Here is a 23,766-nt window from a genome sequence, read left to right as displayed (position 1 = left end):
TAAGCAATTGCTTCTGTGGTAAGTTCAGGTTTCCTTCTTAGCTATTTTATGGGTCAGGTTTCTTTTATCTGAGTTTCATGCAATTCTAGGTTGAAATGGCTTTTCCATCAAATAATTGACCATACTACCAGTATACTAGAAAATTATCAGTCTCAACTGTTCTTTCATTAATTCTGACTTTGTGCACTTTCAATAGCTTAATGACTCTTCTTTATTTCAAAAAACCTAAAAAGTGTTCTTCTTCTTCGACAGTCATTGTTATGTGGGAATGATGATTTCACATATAAGATCCTTCACAGTGAGAGGAGATTGGTTCAAGATGGCGGAGTAGAAGGATGTGCTCTCACTCCCTCTTGCAAGAGCACTGGAATCACAGCTAACTGCTGAACAATCATCAACAGGAAGACACTGGAACTCACCAAAAAGGATACCCCACATCCAAAGACAAAGGAGAAGCCACAATGAGATGGTAGGAGGGGTGCAATTACAATAAAATCAAATCCCATAATTGCTGGGTGGGTGACTCACAAACTGGAGAACACTTATACACAGAAGTCCATCTACTGGAGTGAAGGTTCTGAGCCCCATGTCAGGCTTCCCAACCTGGGGGGCTGGCAATGGGAGGAGGAATTCCTAGAGAATCAGACTTTGAAGGCTAGCAGGATTTGATTACAGGACTTTGACAGAACTGAGGGAAACAGAGACTCCACTCTTGGAGGGCACACACAAAGCAGTGTGTGCATCGGGACCCAGGGGAAGGAGCAGTGACCCCATAGGAGACCAAACCAGACTTACCTGCTAGTATTGGAGGGTCTCCTGCAGAGGTGGAGGGTGGCTGTGTCTCATCGTGAGGACAAGGACACTGGCAGCAGAAGTTCTGGGAAGTACTACTTGGCGTGATCCCTCCCAGAGTCTGCCATTAGCCCCAACAAAGATCCCGGGTAGGCTTCAGTCTTGGGTCGCCTCAGGCCAAACAACCAACAGGGAGGGAGCCCAGCCCCACCCATCAGCAGACAAGTGGATTAAAGTTTTACTCAGCTCTGCCCACCAGAGCAACATTCAGGTCTACCCACCACCAGTCCCTCCCATCAGGAAACTTACACAAGCCTCTTATATAGCCTAATCCAACAGAGGGCAGACAGCAGTAGCAAGAACTACAATCCTGCAGCCTGTGGAACAAAACCCACATTCACAAAAACATAGACAAGATGAAAAGGCAGAGGGCTATGTACCAGATGAAGGAAGAAGATAAAACCCCAGAGGGGCTTCCCTGGTGGCGCAGTGGTTGAGAGTCCGCCTGCTGATGCAGGGAACACGGGTTCCTGCCCCGGTCCGGGCAGATCCCACATGCCGCGGAGCGGCTGGGCCCATGAGCCATGGCCGCTGAGCCTGCGTGTCCGGAGCCTGTGCTCCGCAACAGGAGAGGCCACAACAGTGAGAGGCCTGCGTACTGCAAAAAAAAAAAAAAAAAAAAAAGATAAAACCCCAGAAAAACAACTAAACAAAGTGGCGATAGGCAACCTTCCAGAAAAAGAATTCAGAATAATGATAGTGAAGATGATCCTGGACCTCGGAAAAAGAATGGAGGCAAACATTGAGAAGATGAAAGAAACGTTTAATAAGGACCTAGAAAAATTAAAGAACAAACAAATAGAGATGAACAATACAATAACTGAAATTAAAAATACACTAGAAGGAATCAATAGCAGAGTAGCTGAGGCAGAAAAATGGATAAGTGAACTGGAAGACAGAATGAGGGAATTCACTGCTGCGGAACAGAATAAAGAAAAAAGAATGAAAATAAATGAAGAAATCCTAAGAGACCTCTGGAACAATATTAAACGCAACAACATTCACATTATAGGGGTCCCAGAGGAAGAGAGAGAGAAAGGACCCGAGAAGATATTTGAAGCGATTAAATTCAAAAACTTCCCTAACATGGGAAAGGAAATAGCCATCCAAGTCCAGGAAGCACAGATAATCCCATACAGGATAAACCCAAGGAGAAACATGCCAAGAAACATAGTAATCAAATTGACAAAAATTAAAGACAAAGAAAAATTATTGAAAGCAGCAAGGGAAAAACAACAAATAACATACAAAGGAACTCCTATAAGGTTAATAGCTGATTTCTCAGCAGAAAGTCTACAAGCCAGAAGGGAGTGGCATGATATATTTAAAGTGATGAAAGGGAAGAACCTACAACCAAGATTACTCTACCCGACAAGGATCTCATTCAGATTTGTTGGAGAAATCAAAAGCTTTACAGACAAGCAAAATCTGAGAGAATTCAGCACCACCATACCAACTCTACAACAAATGCTAAAGGAGCTTCTCTAAGTGAGAAACACAAGAGAAGAAAAGGACCTACAAAAACAAACCCAAAACAATTCAGAAAATGGTAATAGGAACATATATATTGATAATTACCTTAAACGTGAATGGATTAAATGCTCCAACCAAAAGACATAGACTGGCTGAATGGATACAAAAACAAGACTCATATATATGCTGTCTACAAGAGACCCACTTCAGACCAAGGGACACATACAGAATGAAAGTGAAGGGATGGAAAAAGATATTCCATGCAAATGGAAATCAAAGGAAAGCTGGAATAGCAATACTCATATCAGATAAAATAGACTTTAAAATAAAGAATGTTACAAGAGACAAGGAAGGACACTACGTAATGATCAGGGGGTCAATCCAAGAAGAAAATATAACAATTATAAATATACATGCAACCAACATAGGAGCACCTCAATACATAAGGCAACTGCTAACAGCTATAAAAGAGGAAATCGACAGTAACACAGTAATAATGGGGGACTTTAACACCTCACTTACACCAATGGACAGATCATCCAAACAGAATATTAATAAGGAAACACAGCTTTAAATGACACAATAGACCAGATAGATTTAATTGATATTTATAGGACATTCCATCAAAAACGGCAGATTATACTTTCTTCTCAAGTATGCACGGCACATTCTCCGGGATAGATCACATCTTGGGTCACAAATCAAGCCTCAGTAAATTTAAGAAAATTGAAATTCTACGAAGCATCTTTTCTGACGACAACACTATGAGATTAGAAATCAATTACAGGGAAAAAAACGTAAAAAACACAAACACATGGAGACTAAACAATACGTTACTAAATAACAAAGAGATCACTGAAGAAATCAAAGAAGAAATCAAAAAATACCTAGAGACAAATGACAATGAAAACATGACAATCCAAAACCTATGGATGCAGCAAAAGTAGTTCTAAGAGGGAAGTTTATAGCAATACAATCCTATCTCAAGAAACAACAAACACCTCAAATAAACAATCTACCCTTACACCTAAAAGAACTAGAGGAAGAGGAACAAACAAAACCCAAAATTAGTAGAAGGAAAGAAATCCTAAAGATCAGAGCAGAAAAAAATGAAATAGAAACAAAGAAAACAATAGCAGAGATCAATAAAACTAAAAGGTGGTTCTTTGAGTAGATAAACAAAATTGATAAACCATTAGCCAGACTCGTCAAGAAAAAGAGGGAGAGGACTCAAATCATTAAAATTAGAAATGGAAAACGAGAAGTTACAACAGACACCACAGAAATACAAAGCATCCTAAGAGACTACTACAAGCAACTCTATGCCAATAAAATGAACAACCTGGAAGAAATGGACAAATCCTTAGAAAGGTATAAAATTTCAAGACTGAACCAGGAAGAAATAGAAAATATGAACAGACCAATCACAAGTAATGAAATTGAAACTGTGATTAAAAATCTTCCAACAAACAAAAGTCTAGCAGCAGATGGCTTCACATTTAGAGAAGAGCTAACACCTATCCTTCTCAAACTCTTGCAAAAAATTTCAGAGGAAGGAACACGCCCAAACTCATTCTATGAGGCCACCATCACCCTGATACCAAAATCAGACAAAGATACTACAAAAAAGAAAATTACAGACCAATATCACTGATGAATATAGATGCAAAAATCCTCAACAAAATACCAGCAAACAGAATCCAACAGCACATTAAAAGGATCATACACCATGATCAAGTGGGATTTCTCCCAGGGATGCAAGGATCATTCAATATATGCAAATCAGTCATTGTGATACACCATATTAACAAATTGAGGAATAAAAACCATATGATCAACTCAATAGATGCAGAAAAAGCTTTCGACAAAATTCAACACCAATTTATGATAAAAACTCTCCAGAAAGTGGGCATAGAGGGAACCTACCTCAACATAATAAAGGCCATATACGACAAACCCACAGCAAACATCATTCTCAATGGTGAAAAACTGAAAGCATTTCCTCTAAGATCAGGAAGAAGACAAGGATGCCCACTCTCACCACTCTTATTCAACATAGTTTTGGAAGTCCTAGCCACGGCAATCAGAGAAGAAAAACAAATAAAAGGAATACAAATTGGAAAAGAAGAAGTAGAACTGTCACTGTTTGCAAATGACATGATACTATACATAGTGAATACTAAAGATGCTACCAGAAAACTACTAGAGCTAATTAATGAATCTGGTAAAGTTGCAGGATACTAAATTAATGCACAGAAATCTCTTGCATTCCTATACACTAATGGTGAAAAATCTGAAAGAGAAATTAAGGAAACACTCCCATTTACCACTGCAACAAAAAGAATAAAATACCTAAGATTAAACCTACCTAGGGAGACAAAAGACCTGTTTGCAGAAAACTATAAGACACTGATGAAAGAAATTAATGATGATACCAATAGATGGAGAGATATACCGTGTTCTTGGACTGGAAGAATCAATATTGTGAAAATGACTATACTACCCAAAGCAATCTACAGATTCAATGCAATCCCTATCAAATTACCAATGGCATTTTTTACCGAACTGAAAGAAAAAAATCTTCAAATTTATATGGAGACACAAAAGACTCCGAATAGCCAAAGCGGTCTTGAGGGAAAAAAACGGAGCTGGAGGAATCAGGCTCCTGGACTTCAGACTATACTATAAAGCTACGGTAATCAAGACAATATGGTACTGGCACAAAACAAATATAGATCAATGGAACAGGATAGAAAGCCCAGAGATAAACCCATGCACCTATGGTCAACTAATCTATGACAAAGGAGGCAAGGATATACAATGGACAAAAGACAGTCTCTTCAATAAGTGGTGCTGGGAGAACTGGACAGCTACATGTAAAAGAATGAAATTAGAACACTCCCTAACACCATATACAAAAATAAACTCAAAATGGATTAGGGACCTAAATGTAAGACTGAACACTATAAAACTCTTAGAGGAAAACATAGGAAGAACACTCTTTGACACAAATCACAGCAAGATCTTTTTTGATCCACCTCCTAGAGTAATGGAAATAAAAATAAACAAATGGGACCTAATGAAACTTAAAAATTTTTGCACAGCAAAGTAAACTACAAACAAAACAAAAAGACAACCCTCAGAATGGGAGAAAATATTTGCAAATGAATCATCGGACAAAGGATTAATCTCCAAAATACATAAACAGCTAATGCAGCTCAATATTAAAAAAACAAACAACCCAACCGAAAAATAGGCAGAAGACCTAAATAGACATTTCTCCAAAGAAGACATGCAGATGGCCAAGAAGCACATGAAAAGCTGCTCAACATCACTAATTATTAGGGAAATGCAAGTCAAAACTACAATGAGGTATCACCTCACACCAGTTAGAATGGGCATCATCAGAAAATCTACAAACAACAAATGCTGGAGAGGGTGTGGAGAAAAAGGAACCCTCTTGCACTGTTGGTGGGAATGTAAATTGATACAGCCACTATGGAGAACAGTATGGAGGTTCCTCAAAAAACTAAAAATAGAATTACCATATGACCCAGCAATCTGATTACTGGGCATATACCCAGAGAAAACCATAATTCTAAAAGACACATGCACCCCAATGTTCAATGCAGCACTATTTACAATAGCCAGGACATGGAAGCAACCTAAATGCCCATCGTCAGATGAATGGATTAAGAAGATGTGATACATTTGTACAATGGAATATTACTCAGCCATAAAAAGGAATGAAATTGGGTCATTTGTAGAGACGTGGATGGATCTAGAGACTGTCATACAGATTGAAGTAAATCAAAGAGGAAAACAAATACGTATAATGCATATATGTGGAACCTAGAAAAACGGTACAGATGAACCTGTTTGCAGGGCAGAAATGGAGACACAGATGCAGAGAATGAATGTATGGCCACCAAGGGGGGAAAGTGGTGGGGAGGGGGTGGTGTGATGAATTGGGAGATTGGGATTGACATATATACACTAATATGTATAAAATGGGTAACTAATAAGAACCTGCTGTATAAAAAAATAAATAAAATATAATTCTAAAAAAAAGATCCTTCACAGCGCTACTGTTTCTGAGCTGCCTCTATTGTTCTACACTGGGAAGATAGGGCAGCAAGACAGTGGGGTAGGTTTTATGTCCCCGGCTTTTTGGAAGACAAGTAGCTGTAAGGATTGAATCTGAGAAGAAACAAACCATAGCCTGTTAGGCTTTGCTCTGTACAACACTGCTAAACCTCTCACTGCAATGACCCAGAAGTGTTTCCACCAATTTCATAACTTCTAAATCTAAACTACACTAACACCATCCCCAGGCCTGACCAGACCAGCCTCTTTTCTGGCATATTTAGAATTTCTATTTTTAAAAGAATCATCTCCAGCTTCTAACTAAAACCCTTCATTTGGGTAGAAATGTATCACAAAGCACATCATATGCAGAGCATTCAAGCAGAAAAGCTATCATGTCTTCTTTGAAATCCACCAGGGAGCAAGAATTACAGAGTTTTTCCTTAGTAAATTCTGCAACCAGATAAATTAACAAAGTACAGATTACCTCCTGAGCTAAACTCTTTTCATGATAGCATAATCCAACCTTAACCTAGGATGTGCCAAGAAGTCTAACAACTCCTCCCCAGGAAAGAATGCACGTCTCCTCCCTGAGTTGTGCTAAGACCATAATCGGCTGGGCACAGAGATGGAGTGCCAACACTCAGAAGAAATAAAAGAAACTGATTATAGTGGGAGCTGGAATGAGTGACCAGCCTTAGCCCACTGTGAACTCTTCCTTTCTTCAGAATATACAAATAAGTTGGGTCTGTATTAAGCCTACGGGAAGGGAGGCCTTACGGGGATTTTTATCATAACCATCATTCTCTGTGAGTCATTTTTGCTTGAATGGTTTTAAGACCTCTCAAGAAAGTTGGGTTAATAACGATGCCAATTTTTTTTCCTTTTTTTTTTTTAACATCTTTATTGGAGTGTAATTGCTTTACCATGTTGTGTTAGTTTCTGCTGTATAACAAAGCGAATCAGCTATATGTATACATATATTCCCACATCCCCTCCCTCCTGCGTCTCCCTCCCACCCTCCCTATCCCACCCCTCTAGGTGGCCACAAAGCTCCAAGCTGATCTCCCTGTGCTATGCAGCTGCTTCCCACTAGCTATCTATTTTACATTTGGTGGTGTATGTATGTCAGTGCTACTCTCTCACCAAATTTTAATGTAAAGAATTCTTATTGAAAGTAAAACTCTCTAATCTATTGCTTTATGTTGTTAATGGAAGACAGTTTTCAACCTTAGTCTGAGTCAAAGTAGTTGACTTAGTTTGGCTATACTACCTGTTTCTTAAACCAAAGCAGTTGTATTACTTTCACCTTTATAAAAAATCATTGCTTTTAAAAAAATTACAGAAGTTGTCTTTGCTCACTGAAAAAAAATCTAAAAAATCAAAACTATATAAAGACTGAATTTGTGAAAGTTTTAAACTCACTAGAAAATTCAAACAGTACACAATACTACATGAAATACAGAGTGAATATTCACCTTTCCCCACTTGCCCTTTCCCATATCTCCTCTCTAGGGGTAACCCAGATCTTTTGCTATGCATTCTTACAAAAGTTGGTTCATACTTTAGTTTTCTGCAACTATTTTTATTTAATAATAGATCACTAACAGCAGCCCATATCAGTGAAGACTGGTCTATCTCATTCTTTGTATATTTGCATCCCACTCCATTGTATAAACTTTTGATTTAATTGATTATACTATGGAGTATTTTGTCATCAAGTTGTCTGTATTGCTATTAAATATGGAATAAATATCGTTGTCCATATGTCTTTTTACTCAGGTAGACATTACTGTTGGACAATCCCAGAAGTAGAATCGATGGTTCAAAGGGTATGCAGAATTTAAATTTTTATATATGTTGCCAAATTGTCTTTTGAAAATGTTACTAACCATACATTACCATCATTATATGGGAGTGTGCCTTTCCTCATGTACTTGCCATTCTAGATGTTATCTCTTTTTTTAATTTAATTTTTATTTTATATTGGGGTATAGTTGACTTACAATGTTTTGTTAGTTTCAGTTGTACAGAAAAGTGGTTACGTTATACATATACATATATCCATTCTTTTTCAGATTCTTTTCCCATATAGGTTATTATAGAATATTGGGTAGACTTCCCTGTGCTATACAGTAGGTCCTTACTGATTATCTATTTTATCAATCTTTTTGATGTGCTAATTCCCCATTTGGAAATCACTGAAAATGTTATCACCTTCAGAGACAAATTTCCAAATATGGAAATGCGATTGTATTTATTCCAACATTCTAAGTTTGAGAAAGATTTGGATGCATATTTTATATACCAAAAACTAAGAGGTGGAATAAGTGACTACACTAAGGAGAACTATGCATCAGCAGCTAAGAATCCTTCCTCCCATCTGGTGGTCCCCAAATTGATAAGAATTAAAACAGTGGTGGCGATCCCCAAGTTACTTTCAAGGTTTCAGTCTTTCCATCTTTTCAAGATTGAGTATAATGAGGTGAAATATCATAGGCTTTGAAGTCAGTTAGAACTGAGATCAAATCTCTACTCTCATTCTGAGTAAGTGAATGAATGCTCTCTTGGTTAGGTTTCCTCAAATGAAAAGTGGTGGTATTTGGGCTGATCTCAAGGCAGAGTTAACTATGTAAGGTAATAAATAATAGCTGTGATGAGCAAATGGATGAATATGACCATGTAAAAATTAAATGTCTTTTCATAGAAACAATATACCATTTTACCAAAACAATATACCAAAGTCAAAAGATAAACAATATAGAATCATTTTTAAATTGCCTTCATTCATATAATTTAGCAAAATTTTGTGAGTTTATAAGTATATACCTCTAAAAGTGGAATTTCTGGGTGAAAGAATACATGCATTTAAAACTTTATCAACATGCCAAATGATCCTGAAAATCGATTTTGCCTATTTACATTCTCAATCGACATTGAATAAGAATGTCTTTGTCCCCACACCCTGACTAATAGTGCATATTATTAACATGTTTTATCTTTTCCAGTATGATAGATTAAAAAAAAAGTTTTTTATTGTTTTGATTTACACTTTTAGCAGTGAATAAATTTGAGCATATTTTCATGTTTATAATTATTTTAATTTTTCTATTTTTCTGTGAATTGTCTCTTCTTAATTATCTTTGAAATGTCTATTTTTCTATTGGGTAACTTGTCTATTTTTTAGAAATCAGTTTTTAAGAGCCCTTTATAGGTTAATTAAGTCTTTCTTCTGTCTTATCTGTTGCAAATAAATTTTCATTCTATATTCTTTTGTGTTCATTTTTTTTACCATGGGAATATGCTATGTTTTAAAATTAAAATTCTAGAATATATGTAAACATATATTATGATGTATCTATATCTGTGTATAATCACTTTCTTCTAATGCAAAATATACATTACCCATAATAAAGCCAGATAGGAAACATGAAACACCAAATTCCTGCCCACTGAGTGAAACTATGTTAACCCAATTTTATCTCACAGTGATCTGCAGCTCAATTTTGTATTTATATAAAGAGATTAATGAAAATGGGAATATAAGTGAACTTATACTTGGTACACAATCTCCTTCAAAGTATGGAATTCTTGGGGAAAACCATAAATTAAGCAACTACTTTGTTTTAAAAATTATAAGCACTTAATTCATCCCTGTGAATGTGTAAATAGTTTCTCATAAATTAATTTGTGGCTCATCTTAAATAAATATTTGAATTTTGACAAGACCGTTCTACAAACAAAGCCTTAACCAAAAGAAGAGATTTTGACATTGGAATTGCATGCCCAGAAAGACAAATCTGGGGTACAGCAGTGTGAGAAAACAGTGGGGAATTTTATTAGAGGAAACTTTGATGACCTTGATTCATGCCACAAAAATTGGGCTGCTGATTCCACCAGTCCTATTATGACCACTTTCAATAACTGAAAGTTACTAATGCTGTTTATTTCTGCAAACTTATTTCTGGAGAGTGCTCTAAAGGGGAAAAAAACAGGCTCTACGTTTTGATGATTTTCATTTTGGAATCAACACCCATCAGGCATCAGGCATGCAAATGTGGTTTAAAATGTTTATTAACTTCTTCGTGAGTTACAAACATAAGTGAAACAGTCGATGTATTTACAGTAAACCTAATAAACCTCCAGATAATGCAGTAGTTAGGTCAATCTTTTACTTCAAATAATCCCATGAAAGCCGAGAATTGTAAATAAATCTCAAATATCTTATTCATTTTGTTTTTTGTTTATCTGGATGGATTTTGCTCAAACCCTGGGACACATAGTTCCACAGATTAAGATTTTTATGAACTACGAGTGCAATTACAATTTTAAATACCAGCATTGTCAAATCTAAGATATTACTAAATTAAAATAACTTTGAACCAAAACTTTCTGTGGTCACTATGAAATAAATACTTTATGTTCTTACAATTAAATTTTACCAATGGCTTTGAGTTAAAAAAGAGTTAAAGATGAGTGTGAGATTGCCTCTAATTTCTGGCAGCATTTTCCCACTTTGGTATCTGCACATGAATTTTCAGAGGGAAAGAATGTCCCTCAGTCCCGTCTTATACAACATCACTATTACATCATCCAGCCCACTATGTTGAGTCCCTGTATGATGACCTTCAGGAACAATTTCTTGTATGTTTTGGTTTCAGAAGAAGATGCACTTCTAAGCAATTCTTGGCTTTCACCCTATGGAAGGTATACATCTTATAATGGATCATGTTTTCTTATTTCTTATGGTCACAAAGAAGCTCAGAGCCAAAACTGTGGCCCACTTCTAGCAAATGAACAGTATGTTATAATATTTACTTCAAGAGCTAACTATCCTTGCCTGTTATCTTAGTTTTATACCCTATTTTTCTTCCATTCCCATTTTTTCATGTTTTATTTATTCATCTTTATGGCTTATATATTTCTCCAGAAGGCACCTCAAATCCTCTTTTAGAAGATGGGGGCTAGGAAAATATTAAACAGATAGATATAAATAAGGCAAATAAATAATAAAATAGATAATAAGGCATACTGACAGAATAAAAACTGTCTATTATTATATATAAAAATTATATAAAAAATTGATGAGAGGTAGTACCTCATCTCACATTGTACAATGGACGTGTTTCTAGAATGTTGCTTGTGAATCAAATTATTTTAAAGCGAATATACATTTAATCTACTAGAGGAGCTAGTAGAATGGCATTATGAAATGCCATTCAAGCATTTCATAAAGCACAGAATGTTAACATCATATGAATACTCAACTTCTGATACAGATGAGGTTTTTGTTATGCAGACTCAGGTTTCATGTTCCCTGATTTAAAAGAAAACTATTTACAAATGGAGTATAATCTTTAAAAGTTGTGAATCACTATGTTGTACACACGAAACATAATATTGTAAATCAACTATACCTCAATTAAAAAAAAAGAAAACTAGAGTGTAAAACTGTAAAAGTCCTTGTTCTTTCATTCCCCCTACTCCCTCCCACTTTCTAAAATTTTTCACTCCTAGAGGAAACCACAGTTAATAATTTAATGTAATTTTTCCATATAATTTAAAAAATTAGTATTCATATCAACAATATATATAGAGAGAGGTTGGGGGAAATTTTTAAAGTTTTCTGTGGTCTGCTGGTTTAAAAACAGAAGACAGACAAAATGGTTGGCATGGATAACTGGAGAAGCTGTGGAGGAGCCCCAAGAACGGACTTGACCCAGAAAGGCTCTGGGTTCCCATCCAACTCCTATAACTATCTAATTGCATGATTTGGTCCAGTTGCTTTACTTCTTCAGCCAGCTTCCTCACTGATAGAGGATAATCACACCTTCTTCATGGGACTGCTGTGAAGAAAAATTGACATAATTGCTGTGAATGTGCTCGGAATACTCTATAGTGTTAGGAAAACGTAGGAGAAAAAAATTTATGAAGCAAATTTAATTTAAACAGACATTCTGATTTATTATTTGCCTACAACAGTTGAGACCTATTGACTTAGCTCTCAAATTCTTTTATCCAAGATATTATGAGTTCCTCTGGTTAACACATCTCAGCCTTCACCTGGTTCAGCAAGTGCTGCAGAGGGCCAGGGACCTTGAGTAAAGTTCTGTTACCCTGCAAGCCCTCGCTCTCCTCAACGAGTTCTCCAGCAGTTCCTCCCCTCACCTGACCTTTCCTGGTTTCCCTGGGTAGACAATGGGTGGTAGGCAGGTCGGTTCCTTTCGTATGCAAAGCGTTCAGTATTCTTCCTCTTGGGTTTTCATTATTCCCTGGAGAAGTCTGATTAGCAAACTAGACTGATAGTTTATTTAGTAGTTGGAAATACTCTGTGTGCCTAATTTCTATAAAAATTGCTATGAAAAACTTTTTCATACCTGCTCAGATCCCTTTCTCATGCACATCTTTTTTTTGCTTTTATAGTCCCACCTCTTTTAAAAATAAAGAGGATAGAAGGAAAGAACCAAGTAATATGTGAAGATAAAAAGTAGGAAAGGATCGAATGTGAAAGAAAAGAAGGGATGGAAATGCCCTGATCATGGTAAGGTTGCTAAATTCACTTCCTTGGAGTGTAGACTGACTGACAACAGATGGAAGTTGGATCAGAGCTGGGGGCTCCCACCACATCTACTGGACTTCAAGGCTTCTGCCATTTCCATTACTCCAGAACACCTAGTTGGAAGCTCATGGCCCTCCTCTATCTTGTGGTGACCATAATGGGATTGAATTTGATACTGGGAACAGCAATTTATGAAGGATTTTGATGAATTGGAGTGTATACTAAGGTGGAGGTCCAGCATGGTGTAGGATCTGGAAACCTCATCACATGAGAAGTAGTGGGAAGACCTGCATGTGTTTGGCCTGGAGGAGAGATAACTTATGGTGAGACATGTGGAAAGTGTGTCTCATGAGAAAAAGCAAATTTAAATTTCTAAATTTTCCCTATGTGCTCTAGAGATAGGATCAGGTATAAATAATAGAATAGCAGATTCTGGCTAAAGTACTCTTAACAAATGGTGCAGTCACAAAATGGAACTCGGTTCCCAATGAGGGAGCTAATGGCTTACTCATCAATATAATTATCCAGACAGAAGCTGGAGGACCATCTATCAGATGCTTTTCACAAACAAGCTTTTGCATTTGGTGGGAGGATAGAGGAAATAATCTCAAAATATTAAAAAAAAATTTTTTTAATTTTTACACTTAAGTCATTTAAAGGGAAACATTCATTCATGAGTCTCTGTTGAGACCTATCTTGTTTGGCTCCTTTCCACCCACTGGCTGCACATGGATGGCATTGCCCAGGTCCTGAGCTTTTCTGGGGATGGTTCTGAGTCCACTAGAGAGAGTCCAGGCAATCATATTCCTTTTAGTTTTTAAGAGCTCTGAATCGAAATACCAATTTTTTTTGAAATTCATAAAATAAATGGTGATTTTAAGCTTTAATTCTGGCTCTGGGACCTCCTCATAAGTCTTGGCTAAGAATTTCCAGATCATGAAATAGTTTTTCCCCTGTTGCCTTTCAATAGAGGAAAGAAAAGATGAATACATTCCTCAGCTGTTTTCTTCCCTTCATGATTCCCCTGCCATCCTCTCAACCAAGGCAATTGAGGGTGAGGGCTGGGGACAGGGGTGGGGAGCGTCAAGGGTGCTCTTCCAGGGTGTTCACAGCATCACATGCTCAACTCCACAATATGCCCTGAGTCCTGGGCAAGGAAGGAATTCCCAGCATTCTTCCACCTGTTACCTGGCTTTCCTGAAACCCTTATCCTACTATAGTTTCCTCTGAGCAGCACTTCAGTGATTTACCTATTTATTATGTTTATTATTGTTCACTGCCTCTCCCAAATAGAATGTAAGCCCCATGAGGGCAAGGTCTTTGTAAACGTGCCATGTAAGTTTTGTTCCCTGAGGCATCTTACGTTCATAGAACAAATCTGTCATGGTGCAGGCTCTTCAACATTTGTCGAAAGAACCTAGTGGATGGGAATTCAGTGTTAGTTTCAAAAATCCTTTAAAGTAGGTGTGCTTTATTTCTAGAATCTTACTAGTTTTACCAGTAAATATTGTATTAGTTTGGATCCCCCAGGAAAACAGGACCAGTAGGAGTTTGAGAGACTACAGCAGTAATTCAGGTGAAAGACCATGGTGGTTCGGACCAGATGTTAGGCATGGAGGGGTCAGGAAGTGACCCGATTTTGAATGTGGAGTGTGAGAAAATGTGGAGGATGGCAGTTCAGAGCTCTGTATAAAGATCTGGGTTTGAGATACAAATTTGGAAGTTCTACATTTTCATTCAATTTGGTTAAGCATTTATTGGGCATCGTACCATTTGCTGGGCACCAACGTAGACATTTTAGGTACAGATACTCAGAATATATAGTGCCTCCCTCAGAGGTCTCATAATTAATGGGAAAAGTATACATGTTAGTAAAAACTGAAATATTTAATACAAGTAGGTATAAAGACCCATGAGGATGCAGATGCAGGGATAGTTAATTAATTAATTCCACCTTTGGGAAAAGCCAGGCACTAAACAATTGAGCTGGAATTTGAAGGTTAAGAAGAATTTCCCTATATGGTCTCCAGGCAGCGGGGAAGGAATGGTAAGTACAGTTTCACATTTCATGAGGTAAATGTACTCTGGCATGCCTTAACTTGTAGTTAATTCAGTACCTGATACATTCTCCCTCATAATCTGGAAACTATAAAGAGGCAAATACTACTATAGACCTATACATGATCATATATGAGATCAGAGGATCTCTATTCAGGGGGCTTAAAAAGGACTGCCTTTCATGTAAGTTGCAAATTTATGTCTGGTTCCATAATTTTTTACATTAACCAATGTTTTCTGTGCATGATGACCTTTCTCCCAAAGACGGAGCAGTCAGCTTCCCTGTCTCACAGAATGAAGGCTCCAGATGAACCCAGAGGAAGAAAGAAGGTAATCTTTCTTTGCTAAGCATGGCCCTGAAATCATCTCAGGGTATAAACGATAGAACTTAGAAAATATTTTGTGAGTCCCTCTGGCACCTGCTAGAAGATTCTCTGAGCTTGAGGGTGAGGGGGGCAGGCAAGAATGAGAAGGCACAGAAGGGATATAAAGAGAGAATTTGGCAGTGTCAGAGTCTGAAAGGCCAAATTGGAAGTTCATCTCAGAAGGAGTGGAGTCAGCATTCGTGGACTGCCTGGTCTCCAGTGCTGCCCTTTCAGCCAGCTTGGCAGTACTGACCACCCAGCAGGTGTTCTGCCTGCCTGTGCCCTAATCTCTCTCTATGTGGGCAATTCCCCTTTTAAAAACTCCAGACATTGGTAAGCACTCCTACTGCTCTAGCAAAGCATGGAACCCCAGAAATCAAGGGATTAGGGGTGGTTCTTAGGGAAAGGAAGCCTCATTATAGTTGAGTGGGATACAGCTAGAGCAGGACCAGTTCAAGATCAACACCCATCCTGCCTCCTGCCTCAGGATGGGACAGTGTGGTCCACACCCCTACTGGAACCTTTCCCCCTCCTTTCATTCTGGGTGTCTTTGCCTTGAACAGTTGGGTTGTTGAGCCACAGCTGAGCACCAGAAAAGCCTCTAAGGAACAGAATTTTCCACTTCTTGGATTCCTTTAAAAAGAAGGGTATCTTATGTGACATCTGCTGCCCGAAGTCTTTGGTACTATGCTCCTTCCCAAGTCTTGGCATACCTGTGCTATTTTCCATGCCCTGGGGATTTTTTATTCTAGTGCTAAGAAGCTTGGTTTCTTTAAGTTGTTGCTTAAACATTTCTCTCCGGGTATAAATTTGGCTTTGTGTCTGGGAACCCTGTAAAAAAAATGTCATTTAGTAAGCCGAATCTGTTAAATAAATGATGTTACAACTGGCTGTCAGTAATAAAGTAAATAGTAAAAAGATAGCATGATGGGCTGCTCTGTCAGATCTCAGACAACCTGGAACTGGACTTTTGAACTTTCTACTTAGAAAAGCATGTGGTGACTGGGAGTTTGATGCTTTAACAAAATGACAGGCTTATGCAGAACGATACTGACTTTCTGAAGCACTTTGACAGCTTCTTCTCTCACTTTCTTTTCACTGCAGTGGAATGAGGTGGGCAGGCCCGTACTTGACAGATGTCCAGCGCAAGACATTTAAAAACCACGTTCCCTAGGTCACACACAAGTACAGTTCTCAGGCTGAGGTCTGTGTCTGGACACCCCACTTCCCTGTGCTCCAGTTTCTGGACATACCCCTATTCTAACATGCCTCGTGTCCTTGGTAAATTACTTCATCTCTCTTGCCTCCGTTTTCTAACCTCTGAAGTAAGGTCCTTTAACTAGCTTTTCACCATGCCCCAGGGAGCAGGAGTTTGGAAATTGGTTGCAGGTGTAAAGAGGCAATGTTTGGTTTGCCAGTTACGCTTTCCAAGCTGTCTTGTCCGTTTCCCCCCCTCCCTACCCCCCCTCCCTACCCCCCCCGCCCCCATTCCAGCAGAAAGCTAACCTTTCTGTAAGCGTTCCCTTGAATTTGTTGACTGCATTTAGGTTCTTTTAGGTCCTGCCTTCTTTTTGGGAACAGGGGTGGGTGGAGAGGAAGGAAGTGTCCTGCAACTACCAATATTTTCCTCTAGGAGGAGCCGCGCAGCCCAGATGAGAGTGACACGCACCAACTCCAACTCCTCGCCGGGGAACGCTTCATCCCAGTTCCGCGGAGTGCTCGGTCCGAACTGCGCTCGGCGCCTCCCCAGCGGGTCTCGAACCAGCCGCCCTGAGCTCCCGCTTCCCCTCGCTGCGGCAGCCTGGGTCCCGAGGGCGGCGGGCCGGGCGCGGCGTGACCCCTAGTGAACGGCGCCCGCCGGTTCTCACCCCTCCCCTCCCCTCCCATCCTCCCTTCCCGTTTCACCCCTCCCCTCCCCCTCCCCAAGCCTGACAGCCCGGGAGCTGCCAAGCAGGGCGCAGCCATGGGAAGAGGAGGCGGTCTAGGGAGCGGCGGCGGCGGCGGCGGCAGCAGCGGCGGCTGCTGCAGCGGCGGCGGCGGCGGCTGCTGCTGCTGAGCCGAGGCAGCGGCGAGGACCCCGGGCTGGGGCCGCGCAGGCCGGAGGGCCCCGCGCCCTCGGCCCCAGCGCGGCCGCGAACCGCTCTCTCTCTCCGGAGGCGAGGCTCGGAGGTACTGGAAGGGAGCTCCGGAATCGGGCTCTGATTTTCCCCATGTTGTGTCGGGGGGCCTGGGAGTGGAGCCTGGGACGCCAGTTGTTTATGAAAGTGGGGATCTGTCTTATGTATTTACACGGATAATTTTTGTCCTGGTGACTTGGGGGTTGGCACTGCTCCCCTCCTCTTCACCAAGAAGTTGTTTTCTGCTGGTGGGTAGTTGTAACCCGATCCACGCTCTGAACGTGTGCGTGTGTGTATGTGTAAGTGGGTGGGGGCGTCAGGGAGTTGGGGTGACAGGCGAACCATCCCACGCTGGCGCCTGCTCCCACCCGCGTTTGCGGTGCCTGGAGGGGCTTCCTCCGAAGCCAGTTTTGTTAAAGTCTTAGAAGTTTTGCGACTGTTTCTGTTTGACATCATCAGCCAGCCGGGCTGGGGCAGGAACTGCTGAGGCTTCGCTGCTAAGCGGGGAGAGGTCCCTGGCTGCGCCGCGGGAGGAGAGGGGAGGTTGTTCGGCTGTGCGCCTCTACACCGCGCGCTCCTTCCCAAAGCGCACCACCCTTGCGCGTTTCTGCGGACTGCAGCCGCGCATTGGCACCAGCGGAGCTGGGGTCAGTTAGAGTCACGGCCACCAGTCCCCATGAGCTGGGGTGGGTGGAGATCGTGGCGAGCCGAACTCCTCCAGCCCTGAACACACTCGTGGTTATGAAATCAACCAGGCTTAAAGTTTTGACAGAATTGCCCGAGGCAAGAGAGCCGCGCGGGTGAGTGGGGTAGCGACGGGTCTGGGGAGAAGACTCCGGCGGCGCGCAGAGGGTGCTGGGCAGGGTCACCCACTTGCGGGTGCACAGGGAAGTCTGTTTTGGGGTAAGTGCTTTATATATGAGCCTGAGCGGGGGCTACGCCTGCTGGGGTCATGCTGTGGGAGTGGGTGGCCCGGTGCAGGGTCAGTGGGCTGAATGGGTGTACGTGCGCGCTGTCTGTGTGCGCGCGGTGTGTGTGCGCGCGTGTGTGCGCCTGGGGGGGGGGGGGGGGGGGGAGTCTGAGCCCGGGGGGTGGGCGGGGGGGTTGGGGGGAGGAGGCCAGAGAGGTGCCGCCCGCCTGTTTGTGCCGCCAGGAGACCTTGGAAGGGACGGGGAAAGGTAACAGGAGGCCAGAGGGTTGGGAAGTCTCAGGAGTTTCTGTACAGGATTTAAGTACCACGGACTTTAAAATACTAATCCTTTTGCCTTCGAAAGTCTGGAGGTGGAGGTTTCTGGAGCTCTCAGGAGACCTGCATAGGAGGACGGAGGGTCTAGGAGACGTGTTAATGTGTGGGTTCAGAAGCCCGGCGACGCGGACCCAGGTTGGATCCGTGGATCTGAGATTCCCAGGGTACTGTTGTGCACAGCCTCTGGGGTGTTTAGACTCCCTGGTGTGTGTGCCTGGGAAGGCACTCATCTTTCCTCACCTGAGCAGGTGGTGTCATCCTGGAAGCCCTCCTCTCTGGGGTGCCAGGGTATAGACCTTGGAGGTCTATAGTATTGAAACATTTCCAGAAATTAAAATGCTGGATAGGAACGAAATAAAATGATTTAGTAGACAGAATTGTTGGTTCCATCTTTTCTGTGATTGAGGATTCTTCTTCCTTTTGAGAAAAACAAAGCTCAGTGTTCCCAGATTAGATTTCAAGGGGTCTGGCCATTCGTGGTTTCCCTTCAGATGGACTTTAGATGGAGCTGGAAGGATGTGTTTTAAGTCCAGAGACCACTGGAAAACTTCATTCGTAGCTTAAGTATGTCCCATCTCTCATCTTCTTCCACCCTCGTAAACTTTTTGCTTCACATGAGTCTAAGGAAAGTTGGTGAGTCAACATTCAGCTTTTCTTTTGGAGTAAATATATCACAGTGAAATTATAGCTTGGGTCTCCTGAATGGCATGGAAAACCAACACTTAATGGGCAGAGGTGTGAAATGAAAATCTATAAATGCATTGACAAAGCGACGGCACGAGTGCATTTTTTTCCAAACTGAGCATAACTTGGTCTTGCAAGTATTTGTTCTAGGCAGAGTTTGGGGCTGTGTTTTTGATTGTTAGTTTTTAGACAGCAGACTTCGCATCATAAACCTCTTAAAAATGGATTCTAGATGTCTTTTCTGTGCTATCTCTGGTGCCTGTGTTAACAGATGTATACGGTGCTTGGTAACCTATGGAATTGTGTTGAGTATCTTGTTAGCTCAAGACAAAATGTTTATAGCATAATGTAATAAATGAGCCCTAGCTGCACTCTGCTTCTGCTAATCGCGTGAAGCACCCCAGCATGGAAACAAATCTTGAAGTTGGTCCAACTTGGCGAGCCTTTTTGGCTATCTGCTGGTAAGCGTTGTTAATGTAAAGATAAATCTGAGTGATACACTGAGAATGTGGCACAGCAAATTGTTTAGCTCAGGAAAAAGGCATGGGTTATATTTTTTAAATCTGCTAATCTTAAGCTTCTCTGGTCATTCCACTGGTAAATTGCACAATTCTGGAGATTTGGTTTACTTTCAGGGAAGACATTTTTTAAAAGTATGTCAATAATGAAAATAACTTCTAGTTTTTAGTGTGTTCACATACGTCCATACAAACCGTCACTTTTTCTTCTTAAAAAAGAAAACCCTGGGCTTCCCTGGTGGCGCAGTGGTTGGGAGTCCGCCTGCCGATGCAGGGGACACGGGTTCGTGCCCCGGTCCGGGAGGATCCCACATGCCGCGGAGCGGCTGGGCCCGTGAGCCATGGCCGCTGAGCCTGCGCGTCCGGAGCCTGTGCTCCGTAATGGGAGAGGCCACAATGGTGAGAGGCCCACATACCACACAAAAAATAAATAAATAAATAAAAAGAAAACCCTATAATATCTGTGGTAGTGACAAATAATATGAGTATTCAAATCACGTAATCACTTTCTGAATCTTGAATTGATAAGAACTGAAGTTCGGTAAGGCTGAAGTCAGACCTTTGCTAATTGGGTAAACAAGGCAACACAGGACATCTTTTTGGCAAGTGATTTTTTTTAACCCTGGGGCAATATAATGGAAACAATATACTCAATAACATGGTTGATCAGTATGATCACCGACTTTATAGGTAACTCTCTACTGGGGCAAGAACTTCCACTTCAGTAGCCTTCCATGTTAGTGGGCCAGCTTACCTCTCCCTGGAAATAATCAGATGGAAATCCTGCTTCCTCACTAGCCAGTCCATTCTAGGGGAGATTTATGTTTAGAGAGTTCTGCCTGTACTGAATCAACACTTTCTTCTGCTCACTGGCCTAGTATTAAGTTGCTGGAACCACACACAATGAATCTAATCTCTCTTCCCTTTAAGTGCTGTATTGGAAAACAAACAGTATGCTCCTTCTTCCTGAATTCTTTTTTGCCTGTTCTTGGAGCTGTTCCTCACCCACTGTGGGGTGCCACCCTTTTCTGCCCTGACCAGGATGCCTCGAGTCCACATTCTCTCCATCCCTCCTAATGTACGTCATTGAAAACAGAGATGTGAAATCCTTAGTCCTGGACTTTCTATATCTGTTAAGTCAGCTTAATATTCATGAGCTGTTTTAGCCATCTCATTACACTGTTCACTAATTTCAAACCTGTAAACAACTCATTCTTTTCAGATTATTAATCATCCACAGTCACAGTCAAAACATTATGATGATAGTTTCAAAACATTTGTTCATGCCTGAACTCCCAATAAATCTGTGGAAAGTATAATACTGTGCAGGTAAATAGAATTCTACATGCAGTGAAGACAGCTACCTAATTTCTTACTATCAAGGAATACCAAGCCCCAGAACAGCAGAAGTAGAATGTTCTGAAGACAAGCAAATTGCAACTGCATGTTACAGACAGGTAGAGACTACATTGCGAGGTATTCTTTTCATGGACCTCATTGTGTCTGCTTCCATGAGCATGAGTCAGTACTAGCAATCAGCATTTATTGAAGGCTTGTTCTATCCAAGTCCTAGACACTATGCCATCTGGCCATAAATGAGGTGAAAGTACGTCAGACAGAAACGCTTCTTCAGGAAACTGGGATTTAAGGTGTCCATACAGGACATGAACTGAGTCAACAACCTCATCTTCCTCTGGAGGTAAATGCTTGCCAATGCCGCAGGGAAGTCTAGAGCAGGTGTATCTGGCCATCAGCCCTAAGGGAGTTCCCTGATGCTCCTCACTTACCAAGTCCTCTCCTTGGAGTAAGGAAGCAAAGCTGGTATATACAGGACACACAGGGGAGAGGGTGTGCTTCAAAGGCAACCACTTTGGGACCCATCAGAGCTCAGTTTGAGTCAGCTTTACCACCAACATGCAAATTAACTCCTCTGAGACTCACTTTTCTCCTCTGTGAGAATTCGAATGCCTACCGCCTGAGGCTGAGGCATTTCCACACAAAGTCTGTAGCATTTATGGCCTGTACTTCGCATTAGACACCTATCTGTTATGATTGATTTCTCTTTTGTGTATCCATCTGAGGCTTCTTGACTAAATTATGAGTTTCCCAGCTGAGAATCTGACACAGATGAGAATCTTCTGTCTTCCTGCAGGAAATGGTTATGGTTGACGATGATGACAGTGTTGTTTATTTCAGCAAGTCTGGATGTGAAAGAAATGACCCTTTCTTCTTGGCAAAGAGAGAAAACCAACCTGTGATATAGACTGACATCTGGGCCTATCAGAAGGCCCTACCGTGTGCACAGACCTTCAGTCAGGACAAGGGGCCAATGAGAGTCTTGTGCTCTTAGATGAAATTGTCCGTGCTGTCCCCCTCGCGCGCGCGCGCGTGTGTGTGTGTGTGTGTGTGTGTGTGTGTGTGTTTGCTAGACCCACTGATAAGTATTTGGACATATAAGTTCTAAACCAAAGTTCAACTTTGATATAAGAAACCTGCAAGTTAGGATGGCATCATGTGAAATAATAGTAAACTAGGGTGTCAGGAAACCTGGGTCCCCTCTAAGCTCTGCCTCTAACAGGCTTTGTAATTGTTGCAAACTACTGAATTTCTTGGGTTTCATATTTCTTACACATTAATAACAAATAAACAACAACAAAAAAAGAGGAGTAAACAAGATGACCTCTTAGGATTCTTTTCAGGGCTATGTTTGAATCCATCAAATTATTGAATTTCTCTCTTCTCTCAGCTCTTTTGGGGCTTTGCTTGAATGTCTGCGGGAACACCTATTTCATTCATTTCCAGTTTCATGGTCTTTTTACATATCTGTCTTCCTTGCTAGGCTGTGGGTTTTTCAAGAGCAGAAAATAAATTTTATTCATTTTTATATTTTTCCACTCTGCTGAATGCTGTAAACATAGCATTACAGCATGTGGGAAGAGTGTTAGTTGAATTAATGTGGGCTGCTTTGGACAGTCAAGCTATAATTTATATCACTTATTTAACAATACACAACAATTTTGAATATAAGCATCAGGAAATAGTGTTTGCTGATTCTTTTCCCTTACCATTAATTTTTTTTTTAATCAATGAAGTAAAACAGATAAAAATGTAATCACATCTGTGCTTCCAGCTCCCATTCTAAACAATAACAGCTCATCATGGTCTGAAGCAGGAGGTCTTTCTGAAGTAGTTGCTTTTCTTTTGTTGTTGTTTTTGCTTTGAGCTAAAGAAAATTCCATGATGAGTACCAGACCCTTAAAAGAAGGATGACAGAGAGGGTCATTGTTTAGTCTCGACTTCTTTGTTGGGTGTTTCTCACTACCTTTTAATATAGGTAAATGAAGCCTTAGGTCAGGCACAAATTTCACTTACTAATGATTCATAGGAAGGCAGTGATTTCTGTCAGAAATTGTTGGGCTGTGTGATTAGCATCTCAACTTACCTTCAAATATTCCATTCCAAAATCAGTAGATAATTTCTTCTACAGAGTCCTTAAAACTTCCAGATGTGTTTACTGCTCTGATTAGGGCTTGCGTTTTCTGTTATTGACTAGACTTCAGTCAGTTTTCTGTAGAAGAATATCATTATAATCCCAGTGAATTATTCTTCTTATATTGTGAATTCGTTTAAACATAAACAAGTCTATCCCCCAGCTGGCTGGGCTTCTAAGTGGAAAGTGTATCCTAGGGAAAACACTCACTTCATGGAGATTTGGCGCTGGTGGTAGAAAGCACCCTGATAAATCCCTCAGTCAGCAGTAGAACCAAAAGGGCTTACAAATTGAACAGGTGCTTTGATGTATTTATCT

The 23,766-nt window shown here is 40.8% G+C and overlaps 1 protein-coding gene and 1 long non-coding RNA gene across 3 annotated transcripts in view; both read left to right on the top strand.

Annotated features, from left to right (window-relative positions):
- LOC113617589 (uncharacterized) overlaps positions 1 to 398 on the top strand; it is a 102,787-nt gene extending 102,389 nt beyond the window's left edge. Inside the window, exon 12 of the long non-coding RNA XR_003431710.1 lies at positions 253 to 398. This is a non-coding gene — a long non-coding RNA (uncharacterized LOC113617589). The remainder of the gene's footprint in view (positions 1 to 252) is intronic.
- A 7,119-nt stretch (positions 399 to 7,517) lies between these two features.
- GHR (growth hormone receptor) overlaps positions 7,518 to 23,766 on the top strand; it is a 284,952-nt gene continuing 268,703 nt past the window's right edge. The window contains exons 1-5 of one of the 2 annotated variants that reach the window (XM_027101185.1): positions 7,518 to 8,243; positions 12,835 to 13,293; positions 15,293 to 15,358; positions 16,498 to 16,597; positions 17,027 to 17,562. The gene's annotated coding sequence lies outside the window, so the exon portion shown is untranslated. The remainder of the gene's footprint in view (positions 8,244 to 12,834; positions 13,294 to 15,292; positions 15,359 to 16,497; positions 16,598 to 17,026; positions 17,563 to 23,766) is intronic. The other variant, XM_027101187.1, reaches the window with a different exon arrangement.

Source organism: Aethalodelphis obliquidens, unplaced genomic scaffold (genome assembly GCF_003676395.1).
Source record: "Aethalodelphis obliquidens isolate GAN/ISIS:26980383/991018 unplaced genomic scaffold, ASM367639v1 scaffold4, whole genome shotgun sequence".
Taxonomy (NCBI): domain Eukaryota; kingdom Metazoa; phylum Chordata; class Mammalia; order Artiodactyla; family Delphinidae; genus Aethalodelphis; species Aethalodelphis obliquidens.
Note: the sequence above shows the minus strand (reverse complement) of the source record. Positions and strands in the feature narration are given on the sequence as shown.